The sequence below is a fragment of the Pleurodeles waltl genome, chromosome 7, assembly GCF_031143425.1.
Source record: "Pleurodeles waltl isolate 20211129_DDA chromosome 7, aPleWal1.hap1.20221129, whole genome shotgun sequence".
Taxonomy (NCBI): domain Eukaryota; kingdom Metazoa; phylum Chordata; class Amphibia; order Caudata; family Salamandridae; genus Pleurodeles; species Pleurodeles waltl.
The window spans coordinates 666,308,956-666,324,053 of NC_090446.1; positions in this window are offsets into that span (position 1 = coordinate 666,308,956).

A 15,098-nucleotide genomic window follows, 5' to 3' on the forward strand; every position below is an offset into this window, starting at 1 on the left:
GGGAGCACCGCCAGCCTGTTGGCGGTGCTCCCGTGGTCGGTGACCCTGGCGGTCACCGGCCGCCAGGGTCAGAATGACCCCCTAAGTGCAGGACCTCTTTTCAAAAATCTGCCTATAGAAAAAGCAAAAGGGCATGAATGATTATTTATGTGCAGGATGGTATCCCTTTCTGCACATAAACAATCATTCATGCTAGTTCTATGTGTGCTGCACTCTGCAGCACAAACATAAATGCCAAATCGCCATTGTAGATTGTTTATGTGCAGGAAGGGACACCTTCCTTCACATAAACAATCATTCCCATCAATGCAGACACTCATGCACTATGCTGCATGGATGCCTGCGTTGGCACTGGCAGCTAAATTAAGCACCAGTGCCGGGGGAAACACAGGGGCACACTGTATTTTTGTAAGTACATCGCATCACTGCGTTTCAGAAGAGACGCAGCACGGTGCTGCCAATTTTGGCGCAGTGCCACGCTGCGTCAGTTCTTTGTACACATACTCGTTTATCTCATTTACACCTGATAATGCACTAAAATTGTTTGTAATCAATCTACTATTCCGAGTACAAGGGTAACTTAGATCTGAGTGCAGAAAACAATGACATTTCCATTTCACGTTTTTATGGAGGTATTGTGGAAAATGTATAGTTAAACTGCGGCAGAGGGACGTGCAATCTAATCTAATCCCCCACAGATTACAGTTTCCACAGAGGGATTTTATCAATCAGAATTCCTGCAGGTCTCAGAATGAGAACGCTTGATATTGAGCTAGGTGGTGAATAGTTTTGCCCAGAAAGATTTTGCACTCACTGTATTCCTCGCTTTTTTGAAGTTTTAGAAGTTTCAGAGAATCTCTTTCACATCATCTTAATAAAGATGTTTTCGCCGAAGTAGCCCAATATGTGGCTTATCTTCTTCCGAATTTGCTTTCAGTGCTGAAAGGAAAGCACCGATGCTCTGAAGAATTTTCTGGAAAGATTACTAAAGCATTCTTTCCTCTAAATCAGGGTGCGTGTCCCAAAATCACATGTAACAGTTTTTAATGCGAGTGCTGTGAGCGTGCAAAACTAGAGGAGGGTTGTTTGCTGTCCCAGGTTTTTCATACTAGTGGCAAGAAAAAAAAAATTAAGTCCATGGGCTAGGTGTACAAACATTAGGTATAAGGATTACAAATAGCAAATTTTTGAGAATCGCTATTTGGTAATTGCTATTTCTAATGTACTATAGTGAAATGTGGCCTTGATATCCAAATTAACGATCCTATTTGGTCAAAAATAGACTTACCTCATGAATATTAATGAAGTAAGTTACAATTTTGACACACAAGGAATTTCTGCCATCACAGGGATGGTTGCCGCTGCGGTCAGCAGGCCACCATTTCTGTGATTGCTTTTAAGTAAAGCAATATATTTTTTTTAATGCAGCCATTTTCCTTAAAGGAAAAAAAGCATGTTTCATTTTTTGTAAGAGCAGGCAGTGGTCTGTGGGACCACTGCCTGTTCTTAAAAAATAGTTTTTTAAACATTCCCAAATGAGAAGGTGTTCCCAGGGGACCCCTTCCCATTTGTTAATGGGTTACCTCCAGCTTTGAGAGTTGGTGGTAAAATGTGAAAGTTTTGCAACTGCATTTTAGCCACAAAACATTAGCACATGCCATTCAGATTCCCTATTTTGGAATGGAAGCCTTGAACACGCCCCTTTAAAACAGCAGTTCTGTTTTTTGTTGGCAAACCCTTACTGCTATCCGGTAAAAAGTTACCAAATCATGATTGGATGTTTGTACATTACGAAAAGCTTTTTTGTTGTATCAAATGGTTTGATTCCATGAAGTGGGCCATTTGCAACAGCGACAATTCTTTGCACATCTAGCCTCAGATTTGATGAACGGTTTTGGTTGCCTATGGCATCTCCGTGGTGTGGGGTCAGGGGTGGAGCAGAGTAATCACTGGTGGCTCTAGACATGATTTTTAGAGAAGGGCAGCATTCCAGGGAACACAGACAACAAGCATTGGCAAAGCATTGTGTTGTTGAGGAAATTGCCGGGGACTCATCTATTTAAGCAAAAACATTGGCTATAGGCATAAAAGTTATTTTGTTCTAAAAAAAAGCACAAGTAGGGAACTACTTTGGGGATGGATATGCTCCTTTTGAAAAGGGAGCATGCCACGAGTCATAGTCAAGTCATCCAATGGCTGAAGTGGGTTGACACAATCCTCTTTAATGCAAGCTGGAGAGGGTGGAAGAGAAATGTGAGGGATGTAACCACAGAATATTGATTAAAGTCTGGCTGAAATTGCCTATGAGGATGGTATACAAATAATTTTAGTAAAATCAAAAGGTTTTATCTAACACAACCCAAAAGAGTTATTGGCTGCCAGGTTGAGAAAGCCAGCTGGAAAGAAAGCCAGCAAGAAGGAAAGCAAGAAAGCAAGAAAGAAAGAAAGATAGAAAGAAAGAAAGAAAATGCTAGGAAAAAAGGCAAGAAAGAAAGACAAAAAGCAAGGCTGAAGAGAAATAAGAAGGAAGAAAAGGAAGACAGCAAGAAGGAATAGAGGAAGAACGAAAGAAGGAAGGAACAAAGAAAGAAAGAAAGAAGGAAAGAATGCCAAAGTCACAGAGAAGACCGTCAAGAAGCAACTTACCAACTTCCTTGAAGACAACAACCTACTCGACCGCTCTCAGTCCGGATTCCGAGCCAATCACAGCACAGAAACCGCCCTCATCTCAGTCACTGACTACATCAGAACTCTGATGGACAATGGAGAAACAGTCGCCCTCATCCTCCTCGACCTTTCGGCTGCCTTCGACACCGTCTACCACCGAACTCTAATATCCCGCCTCCGCTCCACCGGGATCCAAGGACAGGCCCTGGACTGGATCACCTCCTTCCTCTCCAACCGCTCCCAAAGAGTCTACCTCCCACCTTTCCGCTCAGACCCCACCAAGATCATCTGCGGCGTCCCACAAGGCTCCTCGCTCAGCCCGACTCTCTTCAATGTCTACATGAGCCCCCTCGCCGACATCGTACGCAGACACAACATCATCATCACCTCCTACGCAGACGACACTCAGCTGATACTTTCCCTCACCAAGGACCCCACCAGCGCCAAGACCAACCTGCAAGATGGAATGAAAGACGTCTTACAATGGATGAAACTCAGCCGTCTGAAACTGAACTCAGACAAAACGGAAGTCCTCATCCTCGGAAACACCCCGTCCGCCTGGGACGACTCCTGGTGGCCCACGGCCCTTGGCATGGCACCAACCCCCTCAGACCACGCACGCAACCTCGGATTCATCTTGGACCCACTTCTCACCATGACCAAACAAGTCAACGCCGTATCTTCCTCCTGCTTCCTCACCCTCCGCATGCTCTGAAAGATCTTCCGTTGGATCCCCGCCGACACCAGAAAGACCGTGACCCACGCCCTCGTCACGAGCCGTCTGGACTACGGCAACACCTTATACGCAGGAACCACCGCTAAACTCCAGAAACGTCTGCAGCGAATTCAAAACGCCTCCGCCCGCCTCGTCCTCGACATACCCTGCAACAGCCACATCTCCGCCCACCTGAGACACCTGCACTGGCTTCCCGTCAACAAAAGGATCACCTTCCGACATCTCACCCACGTACACAAAGCCCTCCACAACAATGGACCCGAATACCTCAACTGTCGCCTCAGTTTCTACACACCCACCCGTCAACTTCGCTCCGCCAACCTCGCTCTCGCCGCAGTCCCTCGCATCCGCTGCACCCCAGCAGGTGGGAAATCCTTCTCCTACCTGGCGGCCAAGACATGGAATTACCTCCCCACCAACCTCAGGACCACCCAGGACCACCTCGCATTCCGGAGGCAACTCAATACCTGGCTCTTCGAGCAGCAGTAACCCCATCCCCCTAGCGCCTTGAGAACCTCACGGGTGAGTAGCGCGCTTTATTAATGTTTATGATTTGATTTGATTTGAAAGAAAGAAAGAAAGAAAGACATTTAGGATTGGCAAGATATATAGAGCACAATGATCAGCTTATATTTGGAGTTCATGTGAGGTGATGTGAAATAGCAGCAGTCAGACAAACAAAACCACTACAATAGGAATTTACACCAGCTTTAGCAGAATATGGGATCTGATATAGCTGGAATGTGCCCCGTGCTCACATCAAAATCATTGTGCTACTACATAAGGCTCTAAACACAAAGACAACCCCAAAGTAATTATAAAGTAAAACAAAAACAGCAGCTAAAGGGAGCAACCTTCTGTAGAGCTGTGCTCCTTGTGAAAGAGCAAAATTCAGTCACTCAAAGGGAAAGTTAACCAGTGGCTTAAGTAGGCTGTCCCAGTGCCCTATTCGGTATGTTGTAATGGGCTGAAGCAAGCAACAGATGAATGGATGAAGAGAGTTGGCTGAAAGGCCATTTAAGTGAGTGTATATTGGTAGTCAAACTTTTTACCACGTTTATTATGTTGTCAAACATTTTGATGCATGCACTGAAGCGCTTAATTACATAGTGCTGCAGTTGTAGGCAGCAAAATGTCCATGGTCAGAGTCTGAACGAGAACAGGGACACAGGATAGTATCCTGTAAAAAGAAAATGGCAATCATAGCTGGGCAGACACCAACGTCAAGAGTGTGTTGCTGTTTTTCTTGTGGTGAAATTGTAGGAAACTAGGTTTTGGTTGCATTGGTCCCCCCACTTTTTGCCTGGTTTCTAATGCTACTCTGACTCGAGTGCTCTGGGTCCCTGCTAACCAGGTTCCCAGTGCCAGTGTTCCTTCCCCAAAAAACAAGACCACTGGTGACTTGATCCCCAAGTTGCCAGGCCTTTAGCACATCTGTAAATCCCTACAAAGTGGTACCTCTGGCACCTAGGGCAAAGGTACTAAAGAAGGTCCCTAGGAGCTGCAGCTTAACTTGTGCCACTCTTAGGGAACAAGCACCAAACTCATACAGACTGTCACTACAGGCTGGGTGACAAGGTGCTCTAAAAAGTGAAAACACAACATGACACACATTTGTGTACCATGCCCCCTAACACTGCATTTAATATGTACAAGTCACACCTATAGCAGGCCTTTCAGCCCTAAGGCAGAGTGCACTATATTATAAGTGTGGCCATATTTTCAAAAACAGATATGACCCTGCTATGTCTCTGTCGATTCTTAGACATAGTAAGTCATAAGGGAAGCCATTTTAAGTACATGTGCTGGGCACTGGTCAATACGAGTTCCACAGCTACATGATAGCTTCACTGAAACTAGAGATGTTTGGTATCAAACATCTGATATTAATTAGCCCTCACTGATTCCAGTGATGGATTTATTAACCCATTCATCTAGAGAGTACCATAGAGGTGCTCCCTGAGAACCTACCAACTACTGGTGTGCTGACTGGTTTCCACCACCCTGCCACCCACAGACAAGTTTTGGCACCTAAAGGTGAGAGCCTCTGCTCTCGGGTGGTCTGAAACAAAGTTGACTTTGGTAGGGGTGTTACACACCCTTCCTACAGAATGACAAGCAAATCTGCATTCCAAAGCAGGGAGCTTTAAAGAGCCTACTTCCTGTGATCTGCAGATCTGGCTTCCCTCAGAGGTGATGAGATGCTGACCCCCTTGGACTTGGCCCATTTAGCCCCTCGTTAGGTGGGATTATTAGCTCTGAAGGAGGCCTGTTGCACTGCTAGGCTGGACATATAGCTAAAGCTACCAGCCTGAAGTGAACACAAAATTAGGAATTCCACCATCTTGTATGTAGTGGAATTAAGAATTCAGGGACAGGGTGATGCCCAAAGGAAGTGATCATCTAGGGGCGTAGTGACCCCAGGAGTAAGTAGCCCATTAGCTACTATCCCTCACTCTCCTTAACACCACTAAATTGAGTATTTAGGGGACCCTCAGTTACCAGGACTTCAGATTACCGGGACTACAGAAGAAGAAAGAACCCTAAATTGGCGAAAAGCAAGACCTAAGTAGCAGCAACTGCCTTGGTCCCAACCCCGCTGGCCTGCCTGATGTCCTCAACAATTGCACCAAAGACAGTTCGACTTGCAGCTGTTCTGTCTCCAAAATGCTTGGAGGACTGTCAGCACTTTGAGAAATAACCAGGATCTCCTGTGAAGTGGCGGAGCTGCTTTCCTGCATCCTACAGGCACCAAAGAAGACTCATGAGAACTTTCGACCATCAAATCCCAACACCAGACAGCACCACTGCACCTCTGGCCCCTAACCTGTGTTCAAGTGGGCTATCTGTGCCAGTGTGGTCCCTCGACCCTCAAGAGCCAAAGCCCACATTGGGTTTGCCAACATTGGAATTCCCTATGCTGCCTGCAGCCTCTTTCTGCATGCTCCCTCCAACCGCGAGTATCCCCTGCACCGAAACCCAATGCCAAAAAACACCATTGCACCCAGCCCTACAGCCTGAGAAGTGGGCCAATGGTGTTCCTGCATCCATATTGATCTCACAGGACCCCCAGTCCCTTCTTGTAGCCTCTTCCTGACCGGACTGATCTTTATTAAAATGAATTGGACACCCAACGCGTAACACATGTTGCACGTGGATTCCCCAGAGCCCACCGAGGTGAACTGTGGGTGTGACTGTGGACCTTCCCTCATACTCACCTCATGTTCAGAAGAACAGTTCTGTAAGTCATTGCTAAGTGCCTGAATGCAGTATATATTTATTTTCCCATAGAACAACATTAGGGCAGCTGACGCAGAAAAGCACCTCTGCACCTGGACGCCCCAGTGTCTCTTGAAGTGACCTGTTGGTGCTGCCTTGGACCTTGACCCATACAAACCTTAACTCCAGAACAATATTCCTGTAAGTAGCTGCTAAGTACCCATATGCAGTATATGTTTCTCCCATAGGATAAGGATAACATTACCACTCCTAAAATTGCAGTGGCAACTTTTGAAAACTGTAAAAGTTAATTTCTCGAAAATTACTTTTCTGATGCCAATGATCTTGGTATCTAAATTAATTTAAAAGTATGTATTATTTTTATAATTTGGTGTCAGATTTTTTTATTGAGTGTGTGTCTCACTTACTGCGTGTATGTGTGCAATACATGCTTAGCAATACCCTCTGATATGCCTACTGTCCCGGTGCCCCTATGCTTTTGTGCATTTTACATGAATGTCCCGTCTTTAGGGCAAAGGTCAGGCCAGCATTGTTAATTTTAAATTAATGTCCCGGTTTTTGGGACAAAGATCAGGTCAACCTGCGAATCAGAAGTGAAAGGTATCCTCTCCTTTCACATGCACCTCTAGAGTCTTAAATGCTTCTGCTGTCTGCTTGTGTGTGTGTGTGTTTCTTTATATATATATATAATATATATATATGTATATATATATATATATATATATGTATATATATATATATATATATATATACACATATATACATATACATATATATATTTAGACATATATACAGACACATTTAGAGGACAGGCCAGATATAAATGTGAGACAAGAGGCTTTAGTCCTAATTTTTATGTCTAACCTGTCCCGGTTTTTTCTTTTCAAAATCTGGTCACCCTACCACTCTACCATAAAAGAGAGCATTTGGGATGTAATTTGTGCCTCTGTAATTCCTTTGGGGTTTGCCTGGACTGTTTGCACAGTGTAACTCCTTTTGGTCCACTACTGTATATAAAGTGCCAGCTTATTATAGAAATGTCCACAAATGTTAAATTATATGCTGGGTCAGTGGAATTATGTGGCAGGGAAGGGGCAACTTATGAGCTAAGGTTGAGTAAATTATGTGGCAAGATAAGGCAATTATGCAGGATAGTACTGCTTCATTATTTTGTCATTTTAACACTTGTTAACACTATCTGTACATTGGTTCAGTTTAACACCCAAACATAGCAACAAGCAACAGAAAGGTAACCAGTCAGACTTTAGAAAGGTCCTTCCACTTTGCACCAACACGTGAATCTTTGGTAACTTTTGAACCATTTGAGTTAGAAACAATTTTTTGGGTTAAAATCTGCAGATTTTGCATCAGATTACGGATCACATGACAGATGCGGCAAAAATCGCTGCAGTCACACAATCGCATAATTCTAGTGGGTCTGATTATATGTTTAAAATAGTAGTAAAATCAAAATGTCCTTGCTAACACCAGACCTAAAAGTAGTAGACCACCTGCAATGGGAAATTGTAAACAGACTGTGTACACAAGCATACACACACACACACGCACACGCATACACACAGACACACACACTCACACACACACTCACTCACTAAAAAAAACAAAGGTTAAAATGACGTTATAGTTAGGTGAAAATAAGCAACACCTGGCATGGGCATGAGTTATTGCTACTTCAGTTATTAATAACTTATGAATTTCAGTGTTTTTTTAGTTTAAAATGTAAAATTTTCACTGAAATTTTCACCTTACTCTAGCATCACTCTAATTTTTGCTTTTTTCAGATAATATTACCATACCTAAATATAACAGCCTTTAGCCTTTTTTCAGCAAATTCACAGTTTTTTTTTTATAAAATAAGATTTTATTACCATACCTAACAAGGCCTACCCCACGTACGGCATTTGGCTGTGCACAGTGCTGGGTTGGCTTTAGGACATAAACTGGAGCCAGGCCCTACCTTCGACCATCGAAGTATGGCCAACACTCCCACCTCACACAGCCTTTGTCCATGTCTTGCATAGGTTTGGCTGCAGGCCCTGTGCTCAATGCCCTGCTACACATGACCTTTGGCCGTAGACCAGCCTGGCATGGGGTTGGCCACAGGACCCAGCAACCAACACTGCCCGGACGTAAAGTCCGCTATACAGGAAAGCATTTGTTGTTATTTTTAATTGTCCCGCAGGACCACATGGGGCCATGCTGAGTCCTGTGGGATTCACAACGGAGTCCCAAAGAATTGTTACATTTATTTATCTTCCATTTAAAAAAAAATTGGGGTTCTTCTGGGAGCTTTCCACAAGGGATAGAGGGTCAGGGTAGGCCTCCACTTATCCCATATAACCTTTTTTATTAATCACATCATGCCGTTTCTCAGAACTTCAATGTGACCAGCCAATCAAATTGAGTTTTTGCCTGTGCTGACCAGCATGCATCCTGCAAGAGCACTTTGGGAGTACTACATCACTAGATAGCTATATCTGTGGAACCGTACTTTCTCAAAAAACTGCTGAAAGAGCAGATCACAAAAAGCACACTCTCTGGATCTAGAGCTAGCATTCTGCCAAATTTGGTGTCATTCCGTTCAGCCATTTTGGCTCTAGCTGTGCATGGGGAAACTCATTTTGGGAACCCCCCTTTTCTCAGCTCCCAATTGACAGATCACTTTAATTCTTTTCAGGAAGGATCTGAAGAGGATGAATGTTTTTTGGGGAAGTTCCATGAAGGTTCATCAAGTGGTTAACAAATCCAAAAATTGTATTCCTGTGTAAATATTATCCAAACACAGCTAATACCTACACAATACACAATAAGAGGGAATACAAATCTCAACAGCACATGTGGCTTATATGACCTTCATGAAAAAGGGCCTTCTGGCAGCAATGTGTTTTGCATGTTCTAGATCTGGGCAAAATGTGAGTGAGTGGCTGGAAAAGGTGTACAAGGTACAGGTGAGGGTAAACATCAGGCCTGGATGTTGCCCAGAGAGTACAAGTTTGAAATGGAACTAATATTCCTATCACCTAAACTTAGTTTTAACACTTTATCTAAATATGCTGGAAATAAACACTGTATTGTAAAGCTGGGCAGGATCCTCAACAAAGTCATACTTTCTCATTAAGGGTACTTCCAGGACCTTGCCATCTGAATCATTGCATCCTTTATTGTGGTCTAGTGAGCTAGCAGGAAATTGTGGCACCATGGCATGGTAAACCAGATTTTCTAATTTTACATGTTCTCAGCACAGCATCCAAATCTGCTATGTTGCTCTGAGATAGGGGGTAAGAAGAGTGCAGAGCCTTATCTTTTGAAATTGGTCTGCTGCTGCAGTCAGTCCTACTCTGGCAATCAAGCAAGGCTGACTTGCATAATGCAAAGCCTTGCACCATTGTGCCTAAGTTGCAGTGCACTGTTTACCATAGTATTTCTACTGGAAGCATGCTCTTTCATGTATATTCCTTTGCATAAACAAACTTAGAAATTCCTCACAAACTGGATGCATGCTGTGCACTGCAGGCACACATGCAAAGTGTCATTTTTTGAGAAATTAACACACTACTCCTTATTTGCCTCTACCGCACTCAAGCAACAGCCACAATCCGTGTCAGGGTGACTAACAAAAACTCACTAAATTAACCAGTGCTCAACCTGTTGGTAGCTTTACCCAATAGCAGTCAGGCTTAACTTAACGGCAACATGTAAAGTATTTATGCAGCACTAAAACAGTAATAAATTGAAAACACAGCACAAACAAAATCTGCCACCAATTTAGAAACATAGAGAACATTGTAATTAATTATTTGACGTGAAAACAAGGTAAATCAAATTAGTAGAACCTGAGGTCTCCAATTTTAAAGGTGCAGGTAAAAATAGTTCTTAAAAGCATAAAGATCCAACTGTGGTTATCTGGTCACTCCAGACCTGAAAAAAGTTGCAAGTTCAAGCCAACCGGGATGGAGCATGGGCAGGCCCGACTGGGCCCATGAGAATTGTACCTATGTCTTTGATGAGGGGCTTTGTGCACAAAGTGGCAGTTCTGAGGAGCAATGCAGAGTCATGCATCGAGTCGCACTGCATCAATTTCAATGAGGAGCTGTGAGGGCTGAAATGTGAGGTCTGCTTTGAGTTGCACAGTACCACATTGGTTCTGATGAGGAGTACCAAGGGCTGCATCGGGTTGAGTTGTTTTGCATTGGTTCTAATAGGGACCACAGCTTCTTCCTGATCCTTATCAGTGACCATCAGCATGGCTACATCAGCCCTGTCATGGAAGAGCTTTAGACGGTTCACATGGGTGACCCTATGATGGTTTCAGGGAGTGCCTAGGTCAAGCAGATATATGACCTCACTCTTATTTTCAAGGATCCCCAGGCTCGAGTACCCACACCTTCTACCCTGATAGGAACTCCGCCATGGCAGCCTTCTGGTCATACCAGAGCTTGGAGCTCTTGGCTGGCCAGCCATCCTTGAACATAGGCCAAGCACATAGTCCACAATGTTTTGTTTGGTCTCTTTGAGAGGTCTCTCCCAGCCTTCTCTCACTAGATATAGTGGTCTCTTTACACAATGACCAAATGGAAGTTCAAAAGGAGAAGAATATACTCCCTCTTTATAAAGCAAGCAGGGTAACAGGATACACATCTCCTTTTGAATTTTTCAGGGAGTTCTGCAATAATACTTTTCATTGTCTTGTTGAATATCTCAACTAACCCATTTCCTTGTGGGTGATATGGGATAGTGACTCCATCTTCATTCCACATGGCCTTCTGAAGACATGAAGCTACTACCTTTGCCTGATACCACCTCCTCAGGGAATCCCACGGTACTAAAGATACTGAATAGTGCCCTAGGAACTGCTGGAGCAGTGGCAGTCCTAAGGGGTATAGCTTCAGTGTACCTGGTGGCATGATCCACTGTCACAGGTATGAATATGTCACCTAATGCTGTTGGAGGGTCCAGGAGGCAAACAAAGTCCACTTCTACACTTTCAAAGGGAACCCCAACCCGTGGGAGTAGAATTAAGGGGGCCTTTGGTGGCCACATTGTGTGTCACTGGTTTGGCATGTAACACAGGAGTTTCAAAACTCCTTAACGTTCTAGGACATACCTGGCCAGTGGAAGTGAGGTTCCAACCTACATCAAGTTTTGGTCTGGCCAAGATGCGCAGCTAAGTTGATGTCATGAGCAAAAGTGAGTAAAAACTGTCTATACATCTGAGACAGTAAAACTCTCCTTGGGGCCTCTGGCCTCAGTACACAGGATTCCCTCCTCCCAATATGTTCTGTGGGAGACATTGATAGCAGCTTGATGTCTCAGGCTCTTAAGAGTGGGACAGTTCCCATGTCCCTAGCACAGCTCTTCCCTAGAGGGTCCCCCTGGGCCAGGGTTCTGCAAAGTCGGTCCTGGAGAGCCAGATCCATGCCAGGTTTTTAGCATATCCACATTTAGAATAAAGATGTTTCAGAAATCTACATTTTTCAAAATGTAGACACGCTAAAAATCTGGCATGGACCCGGTTCTCCAGGACCGACTTTGCAGAACCCTGCCCTTTGCCTAGGAGCTCTGCCGTGTAAGGCCCAAGTTCCTGTGTCCCAGTTCCTTTCAGGGCTGACAGGTCATCTCCCTAGCTTCCAGGCTCCAGCACCTCTTTTTTACCCTGGAATTTGCATTGTGCTCTGGTTTTCACACACACCCATTCAGGTATAGCCAGCAGAGCTGCATGGGTCTTTCTTTCAACTTCACCCCATGCTGAGGACTCCAGATCATTTCCTAGCAGACAGGCTCCAAAAATTGCAGGGGATATCACCATTGCCAAGGGATGGACCTTAGCTTGGTTGTAAGATTGATGACTGTGAATGTTTCACCTGCAGATAGTGTTCTGGGGATATTTTGTTTTTCAGTCACCATGGTGACACTTGCACCTGTATCCCTTAGTGCTTCAACTCTGATCCAATTTACATATTAGGCCTGGGTGTAGAACTCTGCTCTGCCAATGGAGTGTGTGGAATTCAGGCACTTTGTGATGTCACCCTCTTCTTCCTCACCTTCCTACTCCAGATGGATTAAAATCTAGTCAAAAATAGATTTTTGACTGTAAATCTAGTCAAAAAGGGATTTGTGACTAGATTTTCAATGGACCTTGCAATTTTGTTTCACATTGAGAAGTCTTTTTCTTTTTTTTCAAACAGGAAGGGTGTGTGTCTGAGACCCAAACTTCCTGCAGGCTCCTCCCAGAGCTTTTTCCATCTCCTGGCCACTTTTCACTTGCATTTCGAGGTGGAAGGATCACTCTCTTTGTCTCTTTGGTGGATTTAAGGACTTTGTTTTTGTGAAATCATCATCATCATCATCATCATCACTTTATTTCGGCAAAAACATACCATAAAAGCGTAGCGCACAACAATGAACAAAAAAAGTAAAAGTAAAAAAAAAAATTATAATACAGAGTTAAAACATGAAGTTTAAGATGATAGCCTGCGCTCATCAGGAGTAAAACAACAAAAAAAATAGTGCCTAAAAGTTTAAAACATATACAAATATAAAAAACATGGAATGTTCATTGAATGATAGAGAGTTGGTGTATGCATACATTATAATTCGCAAGTAAGTTCATCTATGACCACTCCCATCATCTGTTGTTGGATTTTTCCTGTTTTTTTTAACATATTCAGTCTGCAATGCCAAATAGATTCGAAAGTTTTTGCCAAACAGCAAGCCACTAAAACAGATGGATCAGACTTAAAAACTCTCAAAGCCAATAGGCAATTCCTAAAACCCATTTTTTTACATAATGGAATAATCCAGGAAGCCCTCTGTTTATGATATGCAGAACATTGGAAGAGGACATGGGTAATGGATTACTCCCTTGCGCAACCCATCGGGCACATCTTGGAGCTGCAGCTTGTATTGGACCATTTATAAATTAGAGTGCACAAAGGAAGGGAGCCTATCCTAAATCTGATAAACAATGCACGTGCATGTGGGGAAAGTAATGTATCCATGTATCGCTCAGGTTCATAATGGCATTTAATTTGTAAAAAACTGCCAGACATGGATGATGATGAGACTGCATTCAATTGTGAGAATTGAGCATTAAGCCAGAATGCATCCTTCAGAATCTGAGTAGCATTTTTAGGAATAGATAACGGATCCTTCCAGTATGTCCCCAAGCCAAGGGATACAAAGGTCCATTCCACATGGGCACACCACTTAATTTTTGAGCTGAGGTTGGTATCCACCAGGTTAATTAGCCCGCATCTGTAAGGAATAAGAGAATCTAGTGACCATAGGCGAATCCAAAACAGCAGAGGCCTAAGGGCGGCAATCTGGTTAATTGGAGGCAAATTTAGATCCATTTGAATAGGAAGTGTTGGGGTACTGGAGGGAACTCTTAGCAGCATCTTTAGGAAAGAGTTTTCCGCCCTTGCCAAATTATCTAAATTGCAATGACCCCACAATTCAGCTCCGTATAGAACCTCCCCCCCTTGCTTGCGATTTATATATTTCTATAGCGGGCGTCATGGCAAAACTGGGGGATCTAGATGCAAATCTTACAATGCCACTCACCCATTGTTGCTTTCTGGAGGTGGGAGTGCCATTTATGTGTGTCTTCTAATTTCAGACCAAAATAGTCGAAATCACCGACTCTTTCCAGTGTGGCGCCCTCTAAGTAGATGTGTCTCCTCATCCTGCCTTTTTTGTCCCCAAACACATGCATTTAGTTTTTGATCGGTTGATTTCCAGGCTGTGGTCATTACAAAAGTCCATAAACCTCAAGAGCAGGGTTGAAAGGCCTGTGGCTGTTTGGGATATCAACAAAGTGTCATCAGCAAATAGGAGGCAAGGAATCTTATGCCCTCCTATATTGGGGCGTCATTAGAACACTCCATGAGATAGGGGATACATGCATTGATGAATAGAAGGAATAATGTGGGGGCGAGTACACAACCTTGTCTCACGCCACAGGCAGTGGGAAACTCTTCAGTTAGTTCACCTCGCGGACCCCATCTAATTCTGGCATAATTGCCAGTATAAAGGTCTCTGATAGTATTTAGGATAGAACAAGGAACTCCCAATTTGCTCAAAACCTCCCACAATTTGTGGCGGGGTACTAGATCAAAAGCTGATTTCAAATTGACAAATGCCACAAACAAGTGGCCTAGATCTACGTCACCAATTTTCCATTTGATGGAAATAAAACGGAAAATCTGATCTATTGTGCCGACTTTTTCTCTAAAACCCGCTTGGAGGTGGCTTAAGATTTGATTTTCCACTATCCATATCCTCAGCCTGCTCAACAATTGGTGGCAAAATATTTTTTGAAGGTTATCAAGGAGACTGATAGGTCTGTAGTTTCCTGGGGAATCTCTCTCTCCTTTCTTGTATATGGGCACAATAATTGCCTCCTTCCATGAGTCGGGATAAGATCTGGTGGTCA